Source organism: Crocuta crocuta, unplaced genomic scaffold, assembly GCF_008692635.1.
Source record: "Crocuta crocuta isolate KB4526 unplaced genomic scaffold, BGI_CrCroc_1.0 scaffold26, whole genome shotgun sequence".
Lineage (NCBI taxonomy): Eukaryota > Metazoa > Chordata > Mammalia > Carnivora > Hyaenidae > Crocuta > Crocuta crocuta.
In genome coordinates this window covers 19,325,499-19,335,469 of record NW_027532249.1, presented here as the reverse complement: position 1 = coordinate 19,335,469, position 9,971 = coordinate 19,325,499, and the positions used below count along the sequence as shown (strand labels likewise).

General features: G+C 37.0%; 1 pseudogene; it reads left to right on the top strand.

The window, feature by feature from the left end:
• The first annotated feature begins 822 nt into the window (after positions 1-822).
• On the top strand, positions 823-1,981 carry LOC144243095 (heterogeneous nuclear ribonucleoprotein A1 pseudogene; annotated as a pseudogene).
• The last annotated feature ends 7,990 nt before the right edge of the window (positions 1,982-9,971 follow it).

The following is a 9,971-nucleotide window of genomic DNA, read 5'->3' as shown; positions in this document are numbered from 1 at the left end:
CATGTCATTTATACCTCATTATAATATCACACACAAAAAAATCCCCACTCATTGGTAAAATATTGAATGCTTTTACCCTGAAATTGAGGTTAAAGCAAGATGTCTAGTCTTATGACTTCTATTAAAAATTGCACTGCTATTATAGCTAATGGCAGTAAAGGAAGAAAAGAAATTAAGAGTACTCAATGCAACTCAGTGAAAAAAAGCAAAGCCTTTTTATTACATTGTCCTGGATCAACTAGACAGCAAGATGGAGGAAAAACAAAAACAAAAACCCAAATTGTGACCATTATTTACACTGCCCACAAACATGAATTTAGATTAATCTAATAAATTAGTTTATTCAGTTGAGTGATTAATTAGATTAATTGATTTGAGGTAGTCCTAAAATTTAAAAACTGAAGTATAAAGCACTTAGAAGAAAACATGGTAGAATATCTTTGTGATCTCACTATAGGCAAAATTTCTTAAGGAAAATGAATCCCCAAAATATTAATGAAAAATTTGTAAACTGCTCTTCATGACTATTTTTTAAATTATTTTAATGTTTATTTCTTTTTCAGAGACAGAGAGTGAGTAGGGAAGGGACAGAGAGAGAGGGAGACACAGATTGTAAAGCAGGCTCCAGGCTCTGAGCTGTCAGCACAGAGCTCCAACTCATGAACTGCAAGATCATGACCTGAGCTGAAGTTGAACATTTAACCAGCTGAGCTACCCAGGTGCCCCCTGCTCTTTATTAATATTAAAAATGTCTGCTTCTGGCTTTCTGCCTGTGGACGCCACTGAGTAAGCATCATTAAAGTCTGCCCTCCCACCATCATCATGTCTGAGTCAAAATTTCCCAAAGAGCATGAACAGCTCAGAAGCTCTTCATTGGAGGTTTGAGCTTGGAAATAACCCATGAGAGTCTGAGGAGCCATTCTGAGCAATGAGGAATGCTTACCAACTGTGTGGTCATAAGAGATCCAAACACCAAGTGCTCCAGATTCTTTGCGTTTGTCATATATGTGATTGTTGAAGAAGTAGATGCAGCCATGAATCCAAGGCCACACAAGGTGGATGGAAGAGTTGTAGAGCCAAAGAGAGCTGTCTCAAGAGAAGATTCTCAAAGACCCGGTGCTCACTTAATTGTGAAAAAGATTTTTGTTGGCGGCATTAATGAAGACACTGAAGAACATCATCTAAGAGATGATTTTGAACAATATGAGAAAATTAAAGTGATTGGCATCGTGACTGACAGAGGCAGGGACAAAAAGAGAGGCTTTGCTTTTGTAACATTTGATGACTATGACTCTGTAAATAAGATGGTCATTCAAAAATACCATACTCGGGAATGACCACAGCTATGAAGTAAGAAAAGCTCTAAGCAAAAGATGGCTAGAGGTTGAACCACATCCAGCCAATTGGTTGAAGAGGTTCTGAAACTTCAGTGTTGGTTGTGGAGGTGGTTTTCATGGGAATGCAACTTTGGTCATGGAGGAAACTTCAGTGAGCGATGTGGCTTTGGTAACAGTTGAGGTGGTGGTAGATATGGTGGCAGTGGGGATGGTAATGATNCGCGAGATCATGACCTAAGCGGAAGTCGGACGCTTAACCGACTAAGCCACCCAGGCGCCCCGGAAGCTATAATGTTATTGGCAATGACAACAATCAATCTTCACATTTTGGACTCATGAAAGGAGGACATTTTGGATGCAGAAACTCTGGCCCCTATGGTGGTAGAGGCCGATACTTTATCAAACCACGAAACCCAGGTGGCTGCGGGGGTTCAAGCAGAAGCAGCAGCTGTGGCAGCGACAAAAGGTTTAATTACCTCCAGGGAACAAAGCTTAGCGGGAGAGAGGAGAGCCAGAGAAGTGGCAGGGAAGCTGCAGGTTACAACAGATTTGTGGACTCGGCCAAGCACAGTGGTGGCAGGGCCTCGCGGCTACAAAGAAGACATGTTTTAGACAAGACTCATGTGTGTGGACAGGGGACTTGACTGCACTTGTGACTAATTACATTGCAGGTTATTTTAGTTTTTATTCCGTGGAAAGTGTAAAGCATTCCAACAAAGAGTTTTAATGTAATTTTTTTGGCACCCATGCTGTTGATTGCTAAATGTAATAGTCTAAATAAATGTGTCTTTAAAAAAAAAAAACTGCTTCTCAGGACGCCTGAGTTACTCAGTTATTTAAATGTCTGACTCTTAATTTCTGCTTAGGTCATGATCTCACCATCCTGAGATGAAGCCTCCAGGGGGGATCCTCGATGGGTGTGGAGCTTGCTTACGATTCCCTCTCTCTCTCTCTCTCTCTCTCTCTCTCTCCCTCTCTCGCTCTCTGCCTCTCTCTCCCTCTGCCTCTGCTTCTCAAAAGAGTTGAGAAATTTGAAAAGCCAGATACAGAGTGGGAGAAAATATTCACAATGGCCTGGCATCTTGAATATAAAGATTCCCCTAAGCCAGTAATAAAAAGATAACCTATTTTTTAAAATGAGAAAAGGACTTGGAAAGCATTTCACAAAGGATATCATATAAATAAATGATCAACAAGCACATGAAAAGATATTCAATGTTATTGGTCTTCAGGGAATTGCAAAGTAAAACTACAACAGCCATTATATACACGTTAAAATGGTTAAAATTTAAAAGACAGCATAATACCTAATGCTAGAGAGGATATGGGGTATCCAGAAAACTCTTATATTTCTGATGGGCGTGTAAAATGATACAACCAATTGAGGAAATCACTTGGCAGTTTGTAATAAACTTGTACCTACTATCAGATCCAGTTATTCTCCTCTGTATCAGACTTGGTTCAAACAGAGGAAAGAAATCATGAGCAATTTGAACAAAGAAAATGTAAAGGAAAATGATTAAATATAACAAGGGATTAGAGAGGAGGCAAGTAAAGACAACTCCAAAGAACACAGGAATCACACCTAAAAGGAGCAGCCACTACTCCTCGGGCTTAGATAAGGCACCCAAAAAAGTGATACCCGCCTCTCAGGGGAAGACTCAGTGGGGTGCTCACTGGATGGCAGAGGAGTGTTTCCCTTTCACGTCAGTGGAACTTGGTGGAAACGGACTCCTCACAAGTCCTGGGTAAAAGCACAACTATTGTTAACTATAGACAATATGTTGTACTGTGGATCTCTATAATTCATTCAATCTTGTAATAACGATAATTTTATACCCACTGAACAATTTCCTACTTCCTGCTTTCCCCATCCCTTGGCAACCACCATTCTATTTTCTACTTTTATAAGTTTGACTACTTTCGATGTCTCACATAAGTGGAATTATGCCATTATTTGTTCTGTGACTGACTTATTTCACTTAGCATAATGGTTTTGTTTATTACCTTGATTGAGGTCAGGAGATTACAGGTATACGCCTATTTCCAAACTCATCAAACTATACACATTAGATATGTGAAGGATTTTTTTTTTTATAAATCAATTATGCCTCAATAAAGTTGTTTAAAAAAAAGTTCTGAGGAAACTTGTTCATGGAAAGGTATCTCACTGGAGACATTGTCCTCCAAAACGGACCAAGTGGGTGCGCTGCCAAGGGAGGTGGTTTGACTGTGTCTGTCTGCCAGGCAGCAGGAGTCCGGTGCTGGGGAAGCTCCGTGTGTTGTAGAGGAAGAGGCTGGAGAAAGTGTCCACACTGCAGAAACGTGCAGAGACGCTAAGTGCAACCCAGAGGCAAACCTTCCTCCTGCAATGTTTCTCTAGCGCCCTCTATTGACAAAACTTAACATGGTAAAAATGACCAAGGAAAAATATGTAATTGGCCCAGATCCACTTTCACAAAGCAGGCCAAATTTTCGAATTTGGAACTGAGAGACTATAAATAAGCAACCTGTACACCTTCCCAGGTATTTTATTTCCAAAGTAATAATTTCCAAAGGAAATTTAAATTTATATTTATCATAAACACTTTTAACAAGGATGTTCATTATAGCTTTGTAATGGCAATAAAAAAGGAAACAAAAATTGGACACAACACAAATGTATATCAACACATGATTAGATCAATGCATTCTGGTATATTTATACAAAAGCACAGTGTACAATAACAAAGGAGATTTCACAAAACATATGCAAATCTCCAAAACATGTTGAGCAAAACACGTGCAGAGTATAGGATTCCACTTCCATGAAAGTATAGAAGAACAAAACTAAGTTACGGGGAAGAAATAAGAACAGTGGTTGAGTCTAAGCAGGCAGCATGGATAGGGGTTAAATGGAAAGACACAGAAGGAACTTTTTCATGTTGTAGGAGACTTCGGTATTTTGATTAAATATTGGTTAAATGACTGTACATTCCTCAAAACCCATCAAGCTGTACTCTTAATACCTGTGCATTTCATTAGATATAATTTTGCAAAAATTAAAGAAATTATATAACTGAGGTGACTTAACTAGTTTAGATCAAATTAGCTCTAAGGTTGTAATTGTTAAAAATGTATAGGGTTACCTAGGTGGCTCAGTCGGTTAACTGACTGTTTTTGGCTCAGATCATGATCTCTGCTTGTGAGTTTGACCCCTGGGTCAGGCTCTGTGCTGACAGCTCGGATCCTGGAGCCTGCTTCAGGTTCTGTGTCTCCCTCTCCTCTGACTTTCCTCTGCTCTCATTCTATCTATCTGTCTCTGTCTTTTTCTCTCTCTCAAAAATAAACATTAAAAAAATAAAAATTAACGAAAAGGTGTATAAATTCTATGTTTTTCATACTAAAATATTCGGACACAAAGGGCTTTAGTAAAATTTAGTTTTATTTTACTTTATGGTCACATCATTTCCTAAGTCATAATGCAAGATGATAAAAAAAATATATGTAGTATGGTATATACTCACTGTTACGTAGCCTATCTTAATTGCTAATTTCCAGGGGCTTTTATATCACTAGAAACAAAGAAAATGGGTCACAAATGTAAACAATTTTCATCTCTATTGAAAGATTTATGTTTTATTCTTCAAACAATAGACAGTGAAAAGACTTGCTGACAAATACAGACTTCTCTAAAATATGAAGCCAAACCGGATGCAAGCCTTCTCTCCATACTTTTTAGTTATGTGAAGTACAACAAAAGGAATCAGAAAAAGTTATCTAGTTATTGTGACCTACAAACCCCACTATTGCTAAGGGGAGTAAAAATGAGTTTAATCTAGGTGAAGGTACAGTCAATAAAGAATTTTTAAAAACTGCTAAGATATTAGCTTTGAATGATTATATAGAGCTAATATATCAGATAACATGATCATAATTTTTATAATATAATGATGCGGTCATTAGAATTATAAGAAACTGCCCAGCATGTATTTTGAGAGGAAAATTCAATACATTACGTGCTCAATTACATTTGCTGATGTACAAATTGCCAAGACATACTTTTTATGGAGTAAAACAGGGATGAAGAGTGGCTATTAGATATAAGTAATGTAAACAAGGCAGTCAAAGCAAGTCATGATCTGATTTTGTGTCAATATAAAACAAGAATTAAAGAATGGAGCTGTAAGTCTTAATCTTCTCTTATTTCCTATTTTCATAGAAATGCATGGCCATGATCTGGGTTTCTGTGGCAACAGGCAAGAGAGTTATCAGAGTCATGATATAGATAAATGGCTTCTCATAAATCTTTTGTTATAATCATAGAAGGATATGTCTCAGAAATGATGGTATAGCTATATTTAAAGAACAAAGCAATAACTGTATTCCAGCAGCAGACCTGTGTTCTCGTCAGCATGGGAGGTGCTAACTACATGAGTGGTTATATCTGTAAGGAACAACACAAGTGACTCTATTATTACATGTACCAACTGGTTATTTTTCTTGTTTTCTATACCTTTGTCTTTCAGGACTTACAGAACCTGATGATTTCTATATTGAACCTAATATTGGAATGAGAAGTAAGTATATTAGAAAGTGGATTTTGCGCAAAGAATAAATGAAGTCCATATTTGCGATTTTCATTTCCAATAGATATTTTTAATACTTGAGTGACTGAGTAAAAAGTTACATATATAAATGAAAGCCTGTCCTTAGAAGCCATGTATTATTATAAGGATAAATAAGAAACTTGCTTCTATTTTTTATTTTTATTCATAATAAAATATAAAATGTATATTTTTATTCTTAATAAAAATTTTGGTTTTCTGAAGTTAACTTACTTTTTCAGAGAACATTTAGTTAGTAATGTATAATAATGGTCTATTTAAAAATTACCATAGAAAAATCCATATATAATAATATTGTATATTTATGTTATTTTAGTAGTCTTCCTATAATCCTACTGCATCAGAGAAACCGAAAAATGCAGTTCATTACCTTTCAAGTTATGTCATGAGGTAAAAAAATGAGATTATTTCAAACAGTATTTAAATGTTTTTTTATTATGCTAATAGAAAAACTGAATATTTCAGAGTTTATGTTAATCCATTTTGAGTAAACACAACTTCATATCACATTTATTTATTAATTTATTATTGATTTTAATGTTATCTTGGTATAAATTAGAGAGGAGATATAAAATTAAATGGAAATTATTGTAAACACAGTGGTTATAAATACATTAGAAGTCATATAGATAAAAATTCCAAAAATCATGACTGGTATTTGATATTAAACCTTATATATTATAACACAGAGACTTCCGTTCAGGTTGACATCACTTTAGTGATCAACCAAAAGACAACACAGTAAAATGGAAAGTTGAATTGCCTTCCTTAGCTGAAAATATTTCACCATTAATATTTCAATACAGTAATTATTATGATCTTATATTTATTTTCTGCCTTTAAGAATTATTACTTAGTGAAAATGTGTATTCTTTTTAAAAAAATTTTTTAATGTTTTATTTATTTCTGAGAGAGACAGCATGAGCAAGGGAGGGTCAGAGAAAGGGAGATACAGAATCTGAAGCAGGCTCCAGGCTCTGAGCCAGCTGTCAGTACAGAGTCCGACGCGGGGCTTGAACCCATGAACTGTGAGATCATGACCTAAGCCAAAGTCGGATGCTTAACTGACTGAGCTACCCAGGTGCCCTTGAAAATGTATATTCTAAAGGTCTTTCCTTAGCTGTATGTTGGCTACCCATATTAAAAATTGAAATGTATGATAATCATGATGTGTTCTTAAGAAATCTGTACATATTTTCTTTTTTTTTCTTTTTTTTTTAATGTTTCATTTATTTCTGAGAGAGAGAGAGACAGCATGAGCAGGGGAGGGTCAGAGAGAGAGGGAGTCACAGACTCTGAAACAGGCTCCAGGCTCTGAGCTAGCTGTCAGCACAGAGCCCTAGGTGGGTCTCAAACCCATGAACCATGAGATCATGACCTAAGCTGAAGTCAGACGCTTAATTGACTGAGCCCTCCAGGAGCCCACTGTACATTCTTTTCTAAAAGTACCTTAAATAATCATTTCAAAATTCATTCATTCTCAAATTTGTGGGGCTTTTACATAGTCTACTTTCCCCTACTTCCAGAATCTTTGTTTCTTCCTTTAGGATTAGTTATACCTTCCTGTTGAGAAGGAAGATCATTCTCTACCTTCCAAGGTCCTTGCAGCTTGACTTAGAATGAAATTTACCTGAGACAGATTAACAAAAGAAAATAAAATATAATAGTGTATGTTCAGAGAATCTACACAGACACAAGATTCCAGCGACGATGAGGCAATATGAAGCCTACTTGAGCTAAGGAGAGGGATAGGATCAGAGGATGCAAAAGAGAGGAAGGCCATTAGCAAGCAGGATAGAGATGTTCTGAAAAACAAAGATTGCCGTATCATGCAGATAAGTTTCTTAGATAAACAGGAAGTTTTGTTTTTGTTTTTGTTTTGCTTTTTTGCTATTCATAATAAGCCTCTTTCAACCACACCTAAATTTATGTCAATGAGGTAATGAGGTGACTTTAGGAAAGCTCCTAATGATAAAGGTGCTGACAGTCTGGGGAATGAGTCATGTAGTTAGAGGGTTGAAATACTCAGCTCTCCTCACAGACAAGGGACGGGGCTGGAGTTTGAGTTAATCCCAATTTCCAGTTATTTAGTTAATTATGCCTACATAACTCAGCCTCAATAAAAACTCTAATTGAAGGGGTTCAGGGAGCTTCTGGAATTTAGTGAACATGTCAAGATGCTGGGAAGGTGGTGCACCCAGAGAAGACATGGAAGTTCCATCCTCTCTCCCCCAGCAACCATACCTTGCCTTCTGCATCTCTTCCATCTGGTTGTTCCTGGGTTGTATCCTTTATAATAATCCAGTAACAGTAAGTCAGGCATTTCCCTGAATTCTCTGAGCCATTCTAGCAAATTATTGAACTTGAGGAAGTAAGTTGATTGTGGTAACTCCCCAGTTTATAGCTGGTCTGTTAAAGGTACAGATGACAACCTGGGACTTGAAATTAACATCTGAAGTGGGGGGGAAGGGGTCAATCTTATAGGACTAAGATCTTAACCTGCCCAGTCTGTACTAATTCTAGGCAACTGGTGTCAGAACTGAGTTAAATTGGTAAGATATTCAGTGTCTACCAAGATTTGGAAAATTACTTGATTTGGAAAAACCCACACATCTGGTGTCAGAAATGTGAGTTGTACAGAGAAAAAGGTGTTTTTCTTTGAACATATTAATTTTACTTTCCTGTGTGCTGATTTCTTTTATTCCTATAAATATTCTAGAGACTTTTTTTTTTCTGGGATGCAGTTAAGTTACTTGGAAATAGCTTCCTCCTTTCTGGTTTTGCTTTTAAGGTTCATTAATTAGGACCTAGGACACCTGGGTGGCTCAGTCAGTTGAGTATCCAACTTCAGCTTAGGTCATGATCTCATGGTTCGTGGGTTCAAGCCCCATGACAGGCTCCGTGCTGAACGCTTGCTCAGAGCCTGGAGCCTGCTTCAGATTCTGTGTCTCCTTCTCTCTCTGTCCCACACTTCCACTCCCGCTCATGCGCTGTCTCACTCGGTCTCTGAAAAATGAATAAATGTAAAAACCAAATTTTTTTTTAAAGATTCATTAGTTAGGACAAGAACAACATAAAGTCTAGGGCTAATTATGCCTCAATACTAAAGTAAGATACTGCTGTGTATACTGTGTCCAATGTCCAGTGAATTATGAGGTTTTCTAGAGTGGCTGATGAAAACAGGCATTATTTCCAGCTCTTTATGAGCACCAGATACCATTCTCTCTGTTGGAAAATTCTTTTCCCAGCCTGTGGTGGTTTCTTGACAATTATGCACTGACCAGTACTCTACTGAAAACTCAAGGCAGATTTTCTCTCTTTACAGCTCTCACCACAGCTTTCTCCTCTCCAGCTCTCTCTTCTGCAAACTCTAGCCTCTATGATTGCTTGGACTTGCAGCACAATCTTCTCAACTTTGGGAGCCCATTGGGCTATGCTTGGGTTTCTTCCTTAAGCCCTTTCCGCTCAAGGCAGTAAGCTGCAGTAATCACAGACTCTCAAGGAACATTGTTTATTGCATGATGTTTAATGTTTTAAAAACCATTGTTTCATATATTTTGTCTTATTTTCTAAGTTGCTTCAGGGGAAGGGTACATCCAATCCTTGTTCATATCCCTTACTCTGAGGCAGAAGTCACAATCCACTGTTTACATGTCTTATAAATTTTTCTAAACCATACTCTCCTTCTCACAAGGTTTAATCTCTATAGTGTACTTGAATGTTTAAATTCCTATGATAATATGCCACTTTTAAATAAAAATGTTAAAGTGGATACAAAATATAAAATATTACCTACTTCACCTAATCTCGCTTTACTATTTGGTGAAAAGCAGTCTTTTGTTTTCCCAGTTTTAACAGAAATACCAAGCCAATTTTTCTCCCATGCCAGTGTGGATGAAGTGTTTAGGAAATTCTTGACTTATATAATAAATGCCTATTTCTAGTAGGCTGTCCTATACATGCATACCTTTCCTGAAGGCATTGATTTACCTTTCCTGTAAGGGTATATACACACTCATTAGGGTGT